Here is a 22,277-nt window from a genome sequence, read left to right on the forward strand (position 1 = left end):
GGTTTTATTGCACTTCACTTTATTGTACTTCACACATACTGTATTTTTCACAAATTTAAGGTTTGTGGCAACCCTGTGTCCCGGAAGTCTATCAGCACCATTTTTCCAACAGCATGTGCTGACTTCATGTCTCTGTGTCACATTTTGTTGATTCTCACAATATTTCAAATGTTTTCATTATTACTGTATCCGTTATGGTGATCTGTGATCAGTGATCTTTGATGTTACTATTGTAATTGTTTTGGGGTGCCACTATCTACACCCATATAAAACAATGAACTTAATAAACATGTGTGTTCTCTGAGTGCTCCACCAACCAGCTGCTCCCCTCTCTCCCTCTTCTTGGGGCCCCCTATTCCCTGAGACATGACAATATTGAAATTAGGCCAATTATTAACCCTACTGTGGCCTTCAAGTGTTCAAGTGAAAGAAGAGTCGCATGTCTCTACTTTAAATCAAAAGCTAGAAATGATTAAGCTTAGTGAGAAAGTCGCAGCAAAAGCTGAGATAGGCCGAAAGCTCTTACACCAAGCAGTTAGCCAAGATGTGAATGCAAAGGAAAAGTTCTTGAAGGAAATGAAAAGTGCTACTCCAGCAAACACGCAAATGATAAGAAAGCAAAACAGGTTTATCACAGATATGACAAAGTTTTAGTGGTCTGGATAGACGATCAGCCACAATATTCCCTTAAGCCAAAGCCTACTCCAGGGCAAGACCCTAACTCTCTTCAATCCTATCAAGGCTGAGAGAGGTGAGGAAGCTGCAGAAGAAGGGTTTGAAGCTAGCAGAGGTTGTTTCATGAGATTTAAGGAAAGACGTCTCCATATCATAAAAGTTCAACATGAAGTTGCAAGTGCTGATGTAGAAGCTGCAGCAAGTTATGCAGAAGATCTAGCTGAGATAATTGATGAAGGCGGCTACACTCAACAACAGGTTCTCAATGTACATGAAACAGCCTCATACGGGAAGAAGACGCCGATCTAGGATTGTCATAGCTAGAGAGGAGAAGTCAATGCCTGGCTTCAAAGCGTCAAAGGACAGGCTGACTTTTGTTAGTGGCTAATGCAGCTTGTGACTTTAACCCTTTGGTAACCCAATTATTTTCGCCTTTGAATTTTTTTGTCCATACCATGTATTTTCACTAATGGAAGGCATGCCGATTAAGGGACCAACTCAGAATTTTTGCTATGAGTTATGGATTTTGATATCCATTATCTGGGATTACATTATGGGTGTAGTAAATCCTACCAATATAAGTCAACGAAAGCATGGTAAGAATAACTTACACAAGGTCAAGTCTTTTGAAAAGGACCACTGCAATGTGTTAGTCCTTATTGGAAAGGCATTATTTACTGTTCAGAAGCTAGAAAAGAAGGGAGCCAGTAACACCTGGAAACAATGAATGGCATAAAGGAGAAAATGGCCACTATGACTGAACGAAGTTCATTCTCACAGTAAGCACATTCTCTCCAGAACATAGTGACTGGGAAACAGTGAGGAAGCTTATCTTACAGAAATAAAGGCAAACCTGTCAAAAGTTTAGAAAATTCACATATTCAGGACATAGCACCTATGACAATGCTCAAACTACACAAAAATGAGGCTCCCACTCAGGATTTTTGAGTTTCAGGGATTTCAAAAGGCTCCAGCCTTAAGGCTAAAAGCATTAAACTCCAGAGGCATAAAAACTGACTGGGAAGTATGTCTCACAAATCTCCAGAAGGTTAAGTTGAAGTCAATGCTCATTTACCATTCTGAAAATCCTAGGGCCCTTGAGAATTATGCTAAATCTACTCTTCCTGTGCTCTACAAATGGAACAACAAAGCCTGGATGACAACACATTTGTTTACAAAAGAGTTTACTGAATATTTTAACCCCGCTGTTGAGACCTACTGCTCAGAAAAAAAGGTTCCTTTCAAAATATTACTGCTCATTGACAATGCGTCTGGTCACCCAAGAGCTCTGATGGAGAGGTACAAGATTGATGTTGTTTTCATGCCTGCTAACGCAACATCCATTCTGTAGCCCAAGGATCAAGGAGTAATTTCAACTTTCAAGTCTTATTATCTAAGAAATATATATTTCATAAGGCTATAGCTGCCACAGTAATGATTCCTCTGATGGATCTGGGCAAAAAAGTAAATTGAAAACCTTCTGGAAAGGATTCACCATTCTAGATGCCATTAAGAACATTAATGATTCAAGGGAGGTCAAAACAGCAACATAAATGGGAGTTTGGAAGAAGTTGATTCCAACCCTCATGGATGACTTTGAGGGGCTCAAGCCTTCGGTGAAGGAGGTGACTGCAGATGTGGTAGAAAAAGCAAGAGAACTGGAAATTAGAAGTGGAGCCTGAAGATGTGACTGAATTGCTGCAATCTCATGATAAAACCTTAAAGGATAAGGACTCGCTTCATGCGGATGAGCAAAGAAAGTGGGTTTCTTGAGGTGGAATCTACTTCTGGTGAAGATGCTGCGAACATTGTTGAAATGACAACAATGGATTTAGAACATTACATGAACTTAGTTGATAAAGCAGGGTTTGAGAGGACTGACTCCAATTTTGAAAGACATTCTGCTGTGGGGAAAATGCTATGAAACAACATCGCATGTTACAGAGAAATCTCTCATGAAAGGAAAAGTCAATCGATGCAGCAAACTTCAATGGTGTCTTACTCTAAGAAATTGCCACAGCCACCCCAATCTTCAGCAACCACCACCCTGATCAGTCAGCAGCCATCAACATCAAGGCAAGACCCTCCACTAACAAAAAAATCACTATTTGTGGAAGACTCAGATGATGGTTAGCATTTTTTTTAGCAATAAAGTTATTTTTTAATTAAGGTATGTACATTGTTTTAGACATAATGCTATTACACATTTAATAGGCTACAGTATAAAGATAACTTTACATGCACTGGAAAAATTTAAAAATCTGTGTGACTCACTTTATTGCGATATTTGTTTTACTGCCGTGGTCTGGAACCAAACCCACAATATCTTCAAGGTTTGCCTGTACAAGCACTACCTCGAAAAAGTCTAAATCTAAATACTATATTTACATTAAAAAAATATTCAAATACTGTCATTATCATCAAGTTTTGACTTAAAGTCTACACTACTCACTCAAGTCTAAAATTGTAGTTTCCTTGCTGGATAGGTATCTGCATAAATAAATAATACGTAATATTCAACGTATACAGTGAAACCTGTGAGATTCAGAATTTGACAAGACTGCCTTGTTGTTACAGGTCTTGCAAGTTTTCCGCCTTTGTCAGGGTGCTGTCAACACTTTTCTATAACTCTCTATTAAAAGAAAATATTTTAGTTTTCCTTCTCTGACAGGTTTCCGCCTTACAGAGGTTCCAGATTTTGCAGTCTTTACTGTACCACAGTAAAAAAACAAAAACCAAACCCTGTGCTGTCGAATAGATTCTGACTCATAGTAACCCTAGAAGACAGACTAAAACTACCCCAATAGGGTTTCCAAGGAGCGGCTGGTGGATTCAAACTGCCAACCTTTTGGTTAGCAGCCAAGGTATGCTTTATAGTATATATATGGGTGCACTCAGCTGGTAACTAAAGGTCAGCGGTTCAAACCCACCAGCAGCTCCACATGAGAAAAGTCCTAGCAATCTGCTACCATAAAGATTATAGCCTTGGAAAGCCAATGGGGCAGTTCTACTCTGTCCTATAGGGTTGCTATGAGTTGGAATCAACTCAACAGCACAAAACAAAAATAATATTTAAGCGCTCCCCTAGTTTTTAATTACAATCAATGAACTATGCAGCAATTAACAGTTTTGTCCATGAGAGGAGCACGGGGTGTGATGTTCCTGGAAACCCCACCCCCACCCCATTAGAATTATGAATACAATCCCACACAAACAGCCTAGTGTGCATCACGACTGGTTTTTCCAGAATGTAAGAACATTCTTTCTCAGGTACATTATGGGTAAAATAAGCTTTTGCCGGCTGGTCTTATGCTTAATCACTACAGGTAACATCATTTCCAAACACTGAGGAGTTACCAACACATTTTTCTAACATGACGCTTGTTAGCTGAGAAATGCTCAACTAAACAAGACAATAGAGCATTCCATGCTCAAGTCACCATTTATCCTTCCCAGAGACCTGGCCTAGCAGTGTTATTTCCCCATGTAACATTTACATGCAGTCCTCACAGACATGGGTAGGTTCCAAAGACCAGGTCATTATACAAAAATCGGTATTATGAAAAAATGGAAGATGACCACATCAGATCACAAAATGAAAAAGGGCTACATAATTACATAACTGCCAAACCACTGAGAAGCCTGGCCCAGCCAAGTTGACACATAACCTTAACCATCACAGCCAGGGTTACTTGTGCCTCACACCTCAGCGTTTATTACTACCAGGCGTATGTAGTTAATGAGCAAAACAGATAGCATATTTTTTACTATTGTCATAAATGCAAAATGTCAGATAACGAGATAGCCAATAAGTGACAAGTAGGTATATTTACTCACATTAGGGTATCTGAGTCTACTGTGATACGCCACACATCTAATTAACTGAAGGCTAACGAAGGCTTGTATGGGTAGCACACACATTTAACACACTCTGCCGCTAACTGAAAGTTTGAAGGTCCGTGTCCACCCAGCCGTGCCTAGGAAGAAAGGCCTGTCACGTGCTTCCAAAAAATCGGCCACTGAAAACCCTACGGAGCACAGCTCTACTCTGACACACTTGAAGCTGCCATGAGTTGGAGTCAACTTGACACCAACTGGTTTTTATTTTATTTGGACCAATCAACTATAGAACTTTAATGAAAACTAAACTTTTTAAAAATTACTTGTAAGAAGTAGTATTTGGTTTTACTATAATGGATAGAATTTCATTAAATTTTCTGAAATGCTGCTTAATAAACAGTTTGGTTGATAACAAAAATTTGCTTAGAAAAGAATATAGGTTTTGTGCTTATTTGCCATCGAAGTTTCACTAATCAAGTGTAGGATAAGCTTCTGTCAATTGTGTAAGTTCATATCGAACATGGCTTTTGTTTATTTACTTCCGATGTTTCTGAATACCTGCCAAAAAGCCTACTTAAAAACTCTGTGGATAAATGTTTTGATTAGGAAGCTTGAATGAGTCATACAAAAGTAATATAAATAGATGTTTTTAATATTTCCTACTAGTACTACATGACTGGTCAAAATTTCAAAACAAGTTTTAGAACAAAAATAGTTTTCAGTTAATTAACAGGACGGTGTTTAAGGTAAAATAACACAAAGATAAGAGTTGACAGAGTCCCTCTAGCAGCCAAAAGAGCTCGGTGTAGGGTTAAGAAACTCTACACTTAAAACGAAAAAAAACAATCTACAAGGGGAATTCAGGTTCACTCCATCACTGACCACCTACGAGCAAATGACTATTTTGGGGCACTGGGATCTCAAGAGCAGTAAGACATGACCCTTGACCTTAAGGCCTATCCAAAGAGAAGCACTAATTCATACCAGGCACTCACAATCTCATTTCAAAGGAAAAGGCGACTGAGAAAATCAACATCCAAAATTAGTCAATTTTCTTTTTATGTAGTTATTAAATACATATATACATCATACATATGCAAAACAGATATGTATTTACACCTACATACCTACTATGCAGAAGGGAAAAACTAATACAATGCCTTTAACTCCTAACAAAGCCTAACACATGCTTACGAATTTTGAAAAACAAGAGTTGTAGTATTTAATGAATCACAGAGAATATCTGAAAAATAGAAAAATCATAGGGAAAAATAATATCCATATGTCTACAAAGAAGACCAGTTAATACAACTATTATTTAAATTTACGCACCAACCACTAAGGCCAAAGATGAAGAAACTGAAGATTTTAACCAATTTCTGCAGCCTGAACTTGATCAAGCATGCGATGAAAATGCATTAATAATCCCTGGCAATTGAAATGTGAAAGTTGGAAACAAAGAAGGATAAGTAGTTGGAAAATATGCCCTTGGTGATAGAAATGACAACGGAGATAGCATCATAAAATTTTGCAAGACCAATGACCTATTCATTGGAAATAGGTCACTGGTCTTGCAAAACAAGTCATTCATTGGAGAAGACAAAGTATAAAATATTATAAAGAAACGTACAAAGACTGGAGTTAGAAGACCAAAAAGGAAGAACACGCTTGGCATTTCTCAAGCTGAAAGAATTGAAGGAAAAATTTAAAACTTGAGTTGAGAAGCATTCTACGGGCAAAATATTGAATGACACAAGAAGCATCAAAAGAACATGGACGGAATACACAGAGCCACTGTACCGAAAAGAACTGGTCAACATTCAACCATTCAGCAGGTAACATATAATCAAGAACCGACGGTACTGAAGGAAAAAGTCCAAGATGCACTGAAGACACTGGCAAAAAATAAGGCTCCAGGAACTGACAGAATGTCAACTGAAATGTTTCAATGGATACAACTCTGGGAGCACTCACTGGTCTATGCCAAGAAATCTGGCCAATCGACTAGAAGAGATCCATATCTGTGCCCATTTCAAAGGAAGGTGATCCAACAGAATGCAGAAACTATTGAACAATATCATTAATATCACATCCAAGTAAAACTTTGCTGAAGATAATTCAAAAACAGATACAGCAGGGAACTGCCAGAAATTCAAGCCAGACTCAGAAGAGAACAGATGGATCTTGGCTGAAAGCAGAAGAGTGCCAGAAAGACGTTTACCTGTGCTTTATTGACTATGCAAAGGCATTCGACTATGCAGATCACAACAATTATGGATAACATTGAAAAGAATGGGAATTCCAGAACACTCGAGTCTTGGTTATCTAAGGCTGCTGTAACAGAAATACCACAAGTGGATGGCTTTAACAAAGAGAAGTTTATTCTCTCATAGTTCAGTAGGCTGGAAGTCCGAGTTCAGGGAGCCAGCTCCAGAGGAAGGCTTTCTCTCTCTGTCAGCTCTAGAGGAAGGGCCTTGTCATCAGTCTTTCTTGGTCTGGGAGCATCTCAGCTCAGGAACATCAAGTCCAAAGGACGCACTCTGCTCTCGACACTGCTTTCTTGGTGGTATGAGGTCCCCTTGTGTCTTTTGGCTTGCTTCTCTCTTTACTCTCTCAAAAGAGATTGGCCTAAGATACTATCTAATCTTGCAGATCCCATCAATATAACTGCCACTAATCCATCTCATTACATCATAGTGATAGGATTTACAACACACAGAGAAACCACATCAGATGACAAAATGGTAGGCAGTCATACAATACTGGGAATCATGACCTTGCCAAGTTGACAGATATTTTGGTGGGACACAATTCAATCAGTGACAACCTGACTGTGCTCATGCAGAACATGTACATAGACCAGGAGGCAGTCGTTCAAACAGAACAAGGGTATAGCATGCATGGTTTAAAACAGGAAAGGCGTGCATCTGGGTTATATCCTTTCACCATACTTATTCAATCCGTATGCTGAGTAAATAATCCAAGGAAGTTGGACTACATGAAGAACAGGGCATTAGTACTGGAGGAAGACTCATTAACAACCTGCAATATGCAGATGACACAACCTTGCTTCCTGAAAATGAAGAGGACTTGAGGCACTTACTGAAGAAAATCAAAGACCACAGCCTTCAGTATGGATTACATCTTAACATAAAGAGAACAAAAAATCTTCACAACTGGACCAATAAGCAACATTATGATAAACAGAGAAAATACTGAAGTTGTTGAGGATTTCAATTTACCTGGATTCACAATCAATGCCCATGGAAACAGCAGTCAAGAAATCAAACCACATATTACATTGGGCAAATCTGCTGAAAAGACTTCTTTAAGATGTTAAAAAGCAAAGATGTCACCTTGAGGACCAAGGTGCCTCTGACCCAAGCCATGGTATTTTCAATCACCTGATATGCATTCAAAAACTGAACAATGAATAAGGAAGACCAAAGAAGATTTGATGGCTTTGAATTACAGTGCTGGCAAAGGATACTGAATATATCATGGACTGCCAGAAGAATGAACAAGTCTGTCCTGGAAGAAGAATGATCCTTAGAAGAGAGGATGGCGAGACTTTGTCTCCCCTACTTTGGACATGTTATCAGGAGGGACCAGTCCCTGGAGAAGGATACTATGCTTGGCAGAGGGTCTGTAAAAAGAGGAAGACCCTCAACAAGATGGACTGACACAATGCTGCAACAGTAGGCTCAAACAGAGCAGCGATTGTGGGGATGGTGCAGGACCAGGCAGTGTTTCATTCTGTTGTACACAGGGTCATCATGAGTCAGAACCTACTAGGCCACAGCAAACAACAACAGAAAAAATTCTGAGAGCACCCTGGGATAGAGCTGGAGGAATATCAAGTTCTCCACTGTCTTTGAAATTTCAGCATTGGGGGCATGGGCACAGACATTCCTGAAACTGTCTCATATCCTCTCCCTAGATGATATAACAATGAGCTTCAGAGGAACAGAATCCTGACTTGGCTTCAATTTAACTTCACTTTCCACAGTTTTTACCTTTATATAAAGCAGGACTTAGAATGAGTTCATTCTGTTTTGAACCCTGCTGAGAATTTGCATTTTTAATAAGCTCCCTGCCAAAAATTTGCATTTCCACCCCAGATATACTGAATCAGAATCTACAGTTTAACTAGATTCCCAGGTGATTCTTATGTATAACTTCCTGGGAACTTGTCAGAAATCCGAAGCCCTAATCAACAACTAAGCACAATGCAGGTATTAGATAAAGCCTGGCCTTTCTGCCCAACACAGGATTCTTCTAACTGGCAATCTTTGCCCCAGAGCTCTCCACAGGGTTGGATAAGACTATCAGATCCACATTGCTATCTGAGGCTCTCTCTGTGCAGTTCTGCTTACTCCTCTTGGTCATCTAGGGCTGCTATAACAGAAATACCACAAGTGGATGGCTTTAACAAAGAAGTTTATTCTCTCACAGTTCAGTAGACTAGAAGTCTGAGTTCAGGAAGCTGGCTCCAGGGGAAGGCTCTCTCTCTCTGTCTGCTTTGGAGGAAGGTCTTTGTCATCAGTCTTCCCTTGGTCTGCGAACATCTCAGCGCAAGGACCTCAGGTCCAAACGACACCCTCTGCTCCTGGCGCTGCTTTCTTGGTGTCATGAGGTCCCCAACTCTCTGCTTGCTTCCCTTTCCTTTTACCTCTTGTAAGATAAAAGGTTGTACAGGCCACACCCCAGGGAAACTCCCTTTACAGTGGATCAGGGATGTGACCTTAGTAAGGGTGTTACACCAAAAAAAAAAAAACCAAACCATTGCTGTCAAGTTGATTCTGACTCACAGCGACCCTATCAGACAGAGTAGAACTGCCCCACAGAGTTTCCCAGGAGCGCCTGGCAGATTCACACTGCTGACCCCTTGATTAGCAGCTGTAGCTCTTCACCACTAAGCCAGCAGGGTTTCCCATCCCACTCTAATGCTCTTTAACATAAAACTACCATCACAAAATGGAGGACAACCACACAATACTGGGAATCATGGCCCAGCCAAATTGATACACACATTTTTGGGGGGACATAATTCAATTCATGACACTCCTGCTGCTTTTCACAGATTTAAGTACCTGCATCATGCCCTTAAGGCTTTCCCTGCCCAATCCTGCTTCCTTTCCCTTCATCTTTCCTTCTTCACAGGTGTTAGGTCTCCTTCCCTGTCCGTCAATAAATCTCTTGTCCTAATAAATCCTTTTCAGCATCTGCTTCTGAAACTGACACACCTGTATAGGCATAAATCATTTTGTACATCCGATAATCTCCTTATGACCAATTCCTAGAAGTGTAATAACCTGTCAAAGCTATAAACATATTGCCAAACTGTCCCTCAAAAAAACTGTTGTTAGCTGCCAATGAGTTGGCCTGCAACTCATGGTAACCCCAGGCACAACAGAATAGAACACTGCCTGGTCCTATGACAGCCCCGTGATTGGTTGCGGATCAGACTGTTGGGACCCACAGGGTTCTCACTGGCTGATTTTCAGGAAAAGATCGCCAGGCTTTTCTTCCTAGTCTGCCTTAGTCTGGAAGTGCCACTGAAACCCGTTTGGCATCATAACAACACACATGCTTTCACTGACAAACAGGTGGTGGCTGGGCATAAGGTGTATTGGCTGGAAATCAAACCTGGCTCTCCCACACGGAAGACGCAAATTCTACCACTGAACCATCACTGCTGTCCAATAAAACTGTACCTGCTTACATTTCCAGTATTAGTCTATGAAAGTGCCCATTTCATTACACAGTCATCAACACAGGGTGTTAACAGCTTTTAAGTTTTTGTCAATTAGATGGGCAAAACTAACATCTTAATTTGATTTCTGGTATTTTGAACATTTTTTTCAGGTTACTGGCCATTTCTAAGACGTTTTTACAAATCACTAATTCATGATTCTCTCCCATTTGTGTGTCAGGGTATTTTTGTTGCTGTTGCAGTTTCTTTATTAACAAGAGCTGCTGGATATACGCTGATTGTTATGTGTATTGCAAATGTATTTTCCTAGTACTGCAAATGTTCTCCTAATTTGCCACTCATCTTTTCAAGTTTTACATAGCCCCATCGATCTTTTCCTTTACGGCCTCTTTCTTAGTTTTAAAGCTTAGAAAATCTTTCCACATCCTGAGGTTAAGAAAAAAAAAAAAGCATCTAATTTTTTTCCAAGTTTTTTTATGGTTTCATGTCTTATATATATGTCTCCAATCCTTCTGGAAGTTATTTTCCAATACTCTGTGAGTTAAAGAAATCTGACTTTTTCCCCAACACTGTTAGCCTATTGCATGATCAGAGGGTCAAGGGACAGCAAAGCATATTCAAATATCTGTAGTCTGTCATAAGGATATAAATCTCCAGAGAAAAATGAGGACCAGTGAATGGAACAGAGAGGCATATTTTGACAGAATTAAGATATTTTATTTCAGGATTAGAGCTATCTAACAAAAACTGAATCCAGCCTTTTGAAGAGGTGAGAGTCCCATCACTGGAAATACTCAAGCAGAGAAGCCCAGTAACTGTCAGGTGGCATGCTATAGTGCTGATTCCTGCACTGAGCGGGAAGCTAGAATAATGATCATCTAAAGCCCCTTTCAAGTCAGACTTTATGACTGTATACCTCTGAGCAAGCAAAGAGGAAAAAGTATGTGATGTGGCGGAGGATAAAGAATGAGTAATGGAAACTGCATGTACTGACAGGCTGGATTAAGGAAAGACACAACAAAATTGTACCCAGTTTTTCTTTTTATTGTGCTTCAGGTGAAAGTTTGCAGCTCACGTTAGTTTCTCATACAAAAATCTATATACACATTGTTATGTGACCCTAGTTGCTATCCCTATAATGTGACTGCACATTCCTCCTGTCCACCCCTAATTTCTCATGTCCATTCAACCAGCTTCTATCCCTTTCTGCCTTCTCATCTCAACTCCGGACAGGGGCTGCCCATTTAGTCTCATGTATCTACTTGAACTAAGAAAGAAGCACACTTTTCACAATTATCATTTTATGTCTTACAGCCCAGTCTATTCTTTGTCTGAAGAGTTGGCTTCGGGAATGGTTTTAGTTCTGGGTTAAGAGAGAGTCCGGGGACCAAGTCTTCTGAAGTTTCTCCAGTCTCAGTCAGACCATTAAATCTAGTCTTTCTTACTAAAATTTGAGTTCTGCACCCCACTTTTCTCCTGTCCATCATGAACTCTCTAGTGTGTTCTCTGTCAGGGTGATCACTGATGGTAGCCAGGTACCATCTACTTCTTTTGTGTACCTAGTTTTTATGGGAAGACTTCAGGGAATTGAAATTTCAAGTCCTGGTTATATGAAAAGTAGTAGATGGCTTAAAATCCTGGAAGAGGGAGCAAACTCCAAGAGCACTAGAGGGTAGAAAGGCCAATTAAATGCAAGGTCATTTATTGAACACAGGAAAAGCAAATATAACAGGAACTGAAGAAAAAGGGAAGGCAGAAGAGATGAGCACTCATTAAAAAGACTTAAAATTGACAATGAGCATTTGGGAAAGAAGAATATTAAGGAACCAGTATGAAGTCTAACAATAAACATTGGTTTTCATTTATTCCACAAATATACTCTCTATTTACTAAAAGACATTACATTTTAAGGACAGAAAAACAGACTGCAGGCACTGAGGATCAGAGATGAGTAAGTCCATTTCCTTACAGTTTAAATTTTAGTACAGGTGGGGGATATGCACACAACTCAAAATATGTACAAGACACAGTAGAAGCTCAGGGTATAATGAACTCTGCTAGGAAGCCAGAGAAGGCTTTGCCAAGGAAAGGCTTGAGCTGAGACTTGAAAGAGTAACAGCAATTATCCTAGCAGAAAAAGAAAGAGAGAGGAATCAATGTGTACAAAAGCATGCATGTATGCTTTCTGTGGTTAGAAAACTGCAGTAAACTCACTAATACTTAAGCCTAAAGGAACAAGGACAGCAGGAGAGGCTGAACACACATCATGCTTTAGTGCGATGTCACGAGAGACTTCTAAAGTCTTAAACTGAAGGATATCTTAAACTGAGATGGTACTATGAAACAAGAGAGAAAATATCAGATAAGTCGGCACAGGTATGGTTCAATTTTGGAAACACTGAGTTTAAGTTTCCTGTGGACACCTTGGATACCTCAAGGAGACTCCTAACCCTCTAAAAGTTTAGTCAAGTGTATAGTTAATCTAGAATAATTTTTCATGATTATCAAACATAAATATATATACCCCAGTGGTGATTCCCATTTTTCTTGAAGCTTCTACTGATTCCCTAAGACTTGAATTCTTCCAAATCAATAAGAGCACTAAAGGCCCAGCCCAACTCACTTGACCCAGGCAGGCTTACTTTATAAAATGAACGCAGTTCTACTATACTAGTACCAGGTTGCAGTTTAAAAGTTATTATTTCATGCAATCCCAATTCATATCCAAATGGCATTTTTTAATGAGATGGAGAAACAAAACACCAACTTCATATGGAAAGGGAAGAGACCCCGGATAAATAAAGCATTACCGAAAAAGAAGCACAAAGTAGGAGGCTTCACATTACCTGATTTTAGAACCTATTATACTGCCACAGTAGTCAAAACAGACTGGTACTGGTACAGCAACAGATACACAGACCAACAGAACAGAATGAGAATCCAGACATAAATTCATCCACCTATGAGCAGCTCATATTTGACAAAGACCCAAAGTCCATTAAACGGGGAAAAGACAGTCTCTTTAACAAATGGTGCTGGCATAACTGGATATCCATCTGCAAAAAAATGAAACAAGACCCTACCTCACGCCATGCACAAAAACTAATTCAAAATGGATCAAAGACCTAAATATAAAATCTAAAACAATAAAGATCATGGAAGAAAAAATAGGGAGTCCTTATACATGGCATAAACAGTATATAAAACATTGCTAACAATGTACCAACACCAGAAGAAAAACTAGATAACTGGGATCTCCTAAAAATCAAACACCTATGCTCATCCAAAGACTTCACCAAGAAAGTAAAAATATAACCTACAGACTGGGGAAAAAAAAAAATTGGCTACAACAAATCCGATCAGCATCATCTCTAAAATCTACAAGATACTGCAAAACCTCAACAAGAAAAAAGAGAAATAACCCAATTAAAAAATGGGCAAAGGATGTGAACAGGCACTTCATCAAAGAAGGCATTCAGGCAGCTAACAGATACATGAGGAAATGCTCATGATCATTAGCCATTAGAGAAGTGCAAATCAAAACTACGATGAGATACCACCTGACCCCAACAAGGCTGGCATTAATCCAAAAAACACAAAATAATAAATGTTGGAGAGGTGTGGAGAGACTGGAACACTTATACACTGCTGATGGGAATGTCAAATGGCACAACCACTTTGGACATCAATCTGGCACTTCCTTAAAACTACCATACGATCCAGCAATCCCACTCCTTGCAATATATCCTAGGGAAACAACAGCCTTCACACGAATAGATATACGCACACGCATGTTCACTGCAACACTGTTTACAATAGCAAAAAGAGGGAATCAACTAAGGTGCCCATCAACGGATGAATGGATAAACAATGGAATACTACGCAATGATAAAGAACAATGATGAATCTGTGAAACCTCTCATAACTTGGAGGAACCTGGAAGGCATTACACTAAGTGAAATTAGTCAGCCATAAAAAGTCAAATATTTGTACGAGACCACTATTATAAGAACGCAAGAAAAGGTTTAAACACAGAAGAACATTCTTTGATGGTTACGAGGGTAGCAAGGAAGGGAGAGGGGAATTCACTAACTAGATAATGGGCAAGAATTACTTTAGGTGAAGGGAAGGACAACACACAATACAGGGGAAGTCAGCATAACTGGACTAATCCAAAAGCTAAGAAGTTTCCTGAATACAACCACGCATTTCAAGGGACAGAGCAGCAGGGGCATGAGTTTGGGTCCATGGTTTCAGGGGACATTTAGGTCAACTGGCATAACAAAGTGTATCAGGAAAATGTTCTGCATCTCACTTTGGTGAGTGCCATCTGGGGTCTTAAATGCTAGCAAGTGGCCATCTAAGATGTGTCAATTGGTTGCAACCCACTTGGAGCAAAGGAGACTAAAGAACACCAAAGACACAACAAAAATATGAGCCCAAGAGAAAGAAAGGGCCACATAAACCACAGACTCCAACAGCCTGAAACTGGAAGAGCTACATGGTGCCCGGCTACGACCAATGACTGTCCTGACAGGGAACACAACAGAGAATCCCTGAAGGAGCAGCAGAACAGTGGGATGCAGACCTCAAATTCTAGTAAAAAGATCAGATTTAATGATCTGACTGAGACTGGAGGGACCCCAGAGGTGACGGCCCCCGGACTCTTAGTCCAGGACTGAAACCATTCCCGAAGCCAACTCTTCAGACAAAGCTTAGACTGGACTACAAGACATAAAACGATACTGGTGAGGAGTACGCTTCTTAGTTCAAGCAGACACATGAGACTATGTGGGGCAGCTCCTGTCCCGAGGCGAGATGAGAAGGCAGAGGGGTACAGGAGCTGGTTGAATGGACATGGGGAAACACAGGGTGGAGAGAGGGTGTGTGCTGTCACATTGTAGGGAGATCAACTAGGATCATATAGCAATGCGTGTATAAGTTTTTGTATGAGAAACTGACTTGAATTGTAAACTTTCACTTGAAGCACAATTTAAAAAAAGTTATTATGTCACTTTTATTACTCAGAAAAAAATCTTTAAAAGAAAAAAGTTGCATATATGAAGAGTCTATACTGAAATACTGGGAACGGGGAATATAATTACAAAGCTGAGAAGCAATTATTATTAAAATTAAGACAAATAGGTACGACATGCTGTTAAGTGGCAAAAAGGAGGATTCAAGATCTTTTCAACACCACGGTTATAGGTAAAAATATTTATGTGTATGTGCAAGCCCTAGAAGCTAATATAGAAAACTCAGAGTCTCATTCATCAGAGGGAGAGAATAAATAAATATTCGCCTTTCTTTTTGATATCCATTAATATTATAAGAAACCTTGGTGGAGTAGTGGTTAAAAGTCTGGCTGCTAACCAAAAGGCTGGCAGTTCAAATCCACCAGGCGCTCCTTGGAAATCCCATGGGGCAGTTCTATTCTGTCCCATAGGGTGGCTATGAGTCAGGATCGACTCGGCAGTAACGGGTTTGGCTTTCTTTTTTTTTTCCAGTTATCACCTATGTGAATTTAACAAAAACTACAGTGGAAAAAAGAATATGAGTCTTCCTGAAATTTCTACAAAAAGGCATGTATTCAACAAATATTTATTGAGTAACTACTGTATTCCAGGGATTGTCCTAAGCACTGGGGATACATAATTTAATAAAATAGAAAAAAATTCCTGTCCTTATGGAGCATACATTCTAGTTGGGGAAGGGGGGTGAGATAAAAATCTAAGTGAAGCCTATGCTATGTCAGAGAATAATAAATACAATTACCGTAAAAAAAGAATAAGGCAGGGAAAGGGGAACAGGAAATGTGAAGGTGGCATGGGGGAGTTGCCATTTTGAACAGGGTGGTTAGGGATGGCCTCGCTAAAAAGGTAATTTGTTGTTGTTAGTTGCCCTCGAGGTAAATCCAACAAAAAAACCAAAGCAGTTGCCATCAAGTTGATTCTGACTCTCGACAACCCAGTATGTGTCAGAGAAGAACTGTGCTCCATTGGGTTTTCAATAACTGCTTTTTCAGAAATAGATCACCAAGCCTTTCTTCCAAAGCACCTATCAGTGGATCTGAACATCCAATCTGTCAGTTAGCAGCCAAGCTGTTATTTGTTTACGCCAACTCAGGGACTCTCACACTTGTCATACCACCCAGTAATGCCACTCCTACATATCTACCCAAGTGAAATGAAAACATATAATCATGCAAAAACCTGTACATGAATGTGTATAGCAGCTTTATTCACCATCATCAAAAAACTGGAAATCCAAAAGTCCTTCAACAAGAAAAAGGATAAACTAAATTGTGGTACATCCATGCAAGGGAATAGTACACAGCAATAAAAAGGAGCACATACAACATGAATGAATCTCAAAAGTATTACACTTAGTCAAAGAAGTAAGCTCAAAGGCTGTATATAATTGCATTTACACGGCTCTCTGGAAAAGGCAAAACAATACGGACAGAAAATTTATCAGTGGCTGGGAGAGACTGAGGGTGAGAGGAGGGGTTAACCACCAAGAAACAAAAGGGAATTGGGGTGGAGGGTGATCGAACAGTTTTTTATCTTGATTGTGTTTGGGGTTACACAACTATATGTGTTCATCAAAACCCACAGAACTTTATATTATAAAGTAAACTTTACTATATGTATCATTTTTAAAAAGTTAACCCATAAAGATGTAAGATTTTCTGACTAAAGATAATTAATCAATATATGAGAAAGCAGTAGCTAACAAAAACTTAATAGGACATCTGAGGACTAACTAATTGATTAATAAAAAACCAAAACCAAACCCAGTGCCGACGAGTCCATTCCAACTCATAGCGACCCTATAGGACAGGGTAGAACTACCCCATAGTTTCCAAGGAGTGCCTGGTGGATTCGAACTGCTGACCCTTTGGTTAGCAGCCATAGCACTTAACCACTACGCCACAAGGGTTTCCAAGTGATTAATACATGTATTAAATACAAAACAAGATGAAGTTATTTTCTCCAACTGTTCAAACTGTACTGCAGTATTCAGTTCTCTAAGGCCTGTTATGTGAAAACTGTAAATTATAATTCTTTTCTATACAACAGGATCTCTGTTACTATATGACAAGCAGCCCATCTTCTCTCAAAACAGAGAGGCCCTAGAAATTATCTCAATGACCCATGTCACAATGGAGAATGAACATGACATCAGTATAAATGTATGGCTTAAAAAGGCTATTAGAATTAACTGCTTGGGGGCAGCAACAGATGCAAACTGCTGTCACACTAAATAACTGCCAAAGCCATGTATAAGGACCTGGGGCAAGGAGGTACAATGACAACAAGAACAAGAGCTATTTTGTTCAACAAAATTTGGGAAAGTTGACCCTCATCCAACAAAATGGAGATGACAGTACCCATCAGCTCATGGGGCCAGGAGAACAAATGTGACAAAGCAGGTAAAGTACTTGCCACAGTGTGTGCACTTGGCATCTAAACCAAAAACCAAACCCATTTCTGTCCGGTCTATTCCAGCTCACAGCAACACCACAGAACAAGGCAGAACCGCCCCACAGGGTCTCCAAGCCTGTAAATCTACTAGCATTCCATTAGAGCAGTGGATATTTTTAAAGCTTCAAAGGAAAAATCCATACAAAAATATACCTTGAATATTTTAACATTTGCAAAGATCTTTAGAGATTACTAGACCACTAAAAAAGTAAAAATATGTCCAAAGGAGTTTAATGTAACAGCTAAAGCTCACTGTCTTTAAAATATGCATTAAAGACAAATTTTAAGCTGTTTTTTCATGATTGGTAAATAAAAGGCTTCTGATGTTATTTTAAGACTGAGTGTATAGACAGAGTCTAGGATGATGAATCCTCTTCCTGCCTAAAACATTCAGCCAGCTCTTCTCTGCTAACCCAGGTTCACCTCTTCAATATTAGGTTAACATTGAGCTTTTGCAAAAAGCCTTCTTTCTTTACATATTTAAAGCTAGTATTAACCGTACCCTCTCAAATAGGTTTTACCCCAAAAGCTCATTTTGTAGGCTGCTTAGAGTAAGAATGCATTCTTCACAGAAGCAACGCTATAAATGAAATTAAGGTACTAAGTAGGTTCACAAACACCTTACTTATTTAACCCATAATTTATTGAGTACAGGTATCCCCCACTTTTGGAAAGTTCACTTTACACCCCTACGCTTTCATAAAAGACCTATGTTAGTACCTGTTTTCACTAACTAAATAAATCAGAAGACCATATTTGCTTTTACAAAAAAAAGGGCAAAAAGTGGAAATAACGTTCAGCGTTTGTATCTGCAGCAAGCCGGTAAAGAGGCAGCACATGCCCCGAGCAGCGAAGAGTGGCGTCACCAAGCTCCTTCCCCAGGACCACACTCAGTCTCACCATCAAGTCTCCAAAGCTGTGAGCTGTGTCTGTGAGCATCTGTGCTTTGATCTGGATTTATTCTGTGCATCCGTTAGCAAGACGTGTCCTGAGGTGTCAGAAAAGCCTAAGGCAGCTCCTGAGGGTTATATGTGGTATTTGTATGCTTTGGTAGGTTACTTTTCGGGTACAGGAATACTCAAAAAAATTTCCCGTGTAAATTAACGGTAACTGCTTCTTCACTTTATGTCATTTCAGCTTGCAAAAGGCTTCAGAGGAACACTCTATTTTCCCAGATACCAGGGAAAATCCGTATTTACAAACTTGGACTAAGTTTTCAAGTCTGGAAGAACAATAAGAAGAAAGCACATTTATTGCTCTCGTCCTAGAAAGGCTAACTCTAGACCATGCAAGCTCAGTGGGACAGTATTATCCCTCAAGAGGGCAAAAACGAATTCTTGGGGGACAAAAGAAATCAGATATTACAATGGTCTGTGGCCTTCAAAGCTCAGCTCTGTCAGATAAAATCTTATTCCTCTTATTGTATTTCTCTCATTAGGGAGAACCGGAAGTGAAATTGGGTTAATTAATTTAACTTACTTAACCATATGTATTCATTTTTTATGCATTAAATTTTTTTTCATTAAGTTTGTTATTAATTAAATTTTATTTAAACTAACTTTTTCTCCTGGGACCGTAATGAAGAAAAGATTGAGAAACACTGTTCTAGATAAACCCTGAAACGGTCAGAGTTTATATTTAGCATTTTCCTACCTCCCTTTTTGAAGTCCTTTCCCATGCTGCCCTAATAACCCCCACCCGCCACCTCACCCAGTCTTGCACTAAATCCAATCTACCCACCCTGTTTGTCCCTTACAAAACTTTTACTTTCTTGGTTACCAAGATCTCACTAGGTGCTAAGAAAGTGACCCACTGACTAACCTCCCCATGGAGAATCTCTACTTTTTGCCATCACGTTGATTCCAACTCCTAGTGACCCCATACGACAGAGCGAACTGCCCCATAGGATTTCCAAGGAGCCGCTGGTGAATTCCAACTGCTGACCTTCTGGTTAGAAGCCGAGCTCTTAACTGCTGTGCCACCAGGGCTCCTCTCTACTTTTACAAGAGGGAAAAGACTTTCTAGTAAAAGGATTTCATGAGTGTAAGTGGGGAAAATGCTGGGAATGATACTGGAAGTGGGTGGATAATACTCAGCTAAGCAAAAATATCACTGTACACAACTTCTACTGTCCATGAAGAAACTGGAGCACGGACCACTCACAAAACACTTAAGATATCCGCCAGTATACTCTGTACCTATGTTTCACTACTTATGACCTCTTCCTACACATACCATGCTCTCATATTAGAACAATAGGACTTCCCATTGTTCCCATAAATATGTCCCAGAGAGGAGAGAATAAACTTGACCTGGTTCTTAAGAGAAGAAGGTAAAAGAGATCAGACAAGATGTTCTCCTCCCCCGCAGTTCTCCCACCTCATCTTTGGTAAGCCCTTTGGTCATCTACGCTAAGCTGCCTGAAACTAGTGTGGAAGAACTGGGCACATACCTGGTACAGACCTGCCGGGCCAGCTAGTTTACCTGTCCGCCTGGTCCCTCCCTTCTCCCCACCTCCAGCATCAAACAAAAATTAAGTCTCTTTTCCCATCCCCCTAACAAATACCCCTTCTTACTCCTCAAGATGTGTATTTTATTTTTTCAACATATGGCATAATTTAAATTCATATTTCAATTGTATTACTCAGATCTGACATCTCAGAAAATTACCCTATGCCTCCTATGTAATTTCTCCTTCTGGTAATAAACATTTCTAGAACACATCCTTTGTTAGCTCAACGATTGCTATACAATCTCTACTAATCTGCCATATACTTACTCTTACATCTGTCCGTTGTCTCCGGCCTACGTATCAGAGTAATTAGGATTCTTTAAATGGAAAGAGATTTGGGCAACTTTACAGACTATGGCTGAGAGGGTGTACCTCGCTCCCTCCCCCTTAGTAAATGTTCTGTAGTCTCAGCTCCCGAGGACATTCCTGTTAGACAAGCTACCCGCTATTCATTCTCCTTACTTGGGTCTCTAAGCACCTTTCCTTCAAACAGAAGCAAGACTGAAGCTCAGCTTCCTTTCTAAGGCTGTACTTAAAAATCTGTCCCCTGCTCTGATTTTACCTTCCTTTTCTTGTTTCAACACCTAGTTCACTTTTTAAAATTCTCCCCAACAAACCATTTATTCCACAATTTAAAATCTTCTCATGTCTGAAAAGGATTGTCTGGGTGATGCAAGCTGTTACACATTTGACTACTAGCTAAAAGACTGGTGGTTCGAATCCACCCAGAGGTGCCTGAAAAGACAGGCCCGGCGATCTGCTTCTGAAAGGTCAGTCTTGAAAACCCTATGGAGCAGTTCTACTTCGGGGTCACCATGAGTTGGAATCAACAGGACAGCAACTAACAACAAGCGTCTGAAAAAGTAGCCTGAAGGAAATCTACAAATTCCAGAGTTTGAGTATTGTCGACTCATGGTTACTGACAGATTACTGTGACCATGTACCCCAAAACAGAAGCTCCAGATACATGGTCTAAAAGAATCGTGGTACTTGGAAAGACAACTAGCTGTTCCAGAAAACCCAGGACTCAGGACTGCACTAACTAGGTAAAAATCCAACCATGTACCTTCATTTGTTTGTGAAGTAAGGGCTTCACGTAGCCACAAGGGAAACCCATACATTTGATGTGGCATTGTTCAAATAAACCACAACAAACAAATCAGCAAATACTGGATGCCCATGTAATTCTGAACAACTTTAAGAGTACCAAACAAAAATTCACCTAGAAGATGTTCTGAAATTAATCACATGACATAAATGAACTTTGAGTTCCATTATATCTAAACTGCTACATTTAAAAGTCACTGGACTTTTTGAACAATAGAAAACAGTTAATTTTAAATAAGTGTAACTGCCAGGTATAGGAGCCCTGGTGGTATAGTGGTTACGGCCTCTACTGCTAACCAAAAGGTCCGCAGTTCTAACCCACCAGCTGCTCTGTGGGACAAAGAAATGGCAGTCTGCTTCCAGAAAGATTAAAAAAAAAAAAAAACAAAAAAAATTACAGCCGTGGAAATCCTATGGGGGCAGTTCTGCTCTGTCCTATAGGGTCACTATGAGTCAGAATCGACTCAGCAACACACAACAACTGCCAGGTGCAAAATTTCAAAGTCAGGAAGACTATTAGAGAAAAATATGTATATTTATAAAAAGTAGCACTAACATTCTAGCCTAGTAAATCATGACATTTGTTTTAAATATATTTCACTGAGTTTTTCACCTTTTAATTATGTTTTGTGACCATGAGAGCTGTGATTTCTACTTCCGTGATCTTGTCGGCCTTAGATAGAAATCCTACAAAGTGTTAAATAAATTTTTAAAATAAAGCATCATCTAAATCAAACGTTCTCCCAAACATAATCAGAAGAAGGAGTAAGAATTAAAATTCAGTGTGGAAAAGCTTTCAGAACCAGGTTTTTTAAATCAGGAATACTCAAAATCTTAAGCAAAGAAAATCAGATAGAATATGATTGAAAATGAGGGGCCAATACGTATTCTTGAAGAAAGGAAATCTATCCTGTCTTTAGTGGAATATAATAAGAAGACC

The 22,277-nt window shown here is 39.6% G+C and overlaps 1 protein-coding gene across 3 annotated transcripts in view; it reads right to left on the reverse strand.

Annotated features, from left to right (window-relative positions):
• The window catches only part of SEPTIN10 (septin 10), a 62,974-nt gene that overhangs the window by 33,286 nt on the left and 7,411 nt on the right, over positions 1-22,277 (reverse strand). The window lies entirely within an intron of this gene.

Source organism: Loxodonta africana, chromosome 15, assembly GCF_030014295.1.
Source record: "Loxodonta africana isolate mLoxAfr1 chromosome 15, mLoxAfr1.hap2, whole genome shotgun sequence".
Taxonomy (NCBI): Eukaryota; Metazoa; Chordata; class Mammalia; order Proboscidea; family Elephantidae; genus Loxodonta; species Loxodonta africana.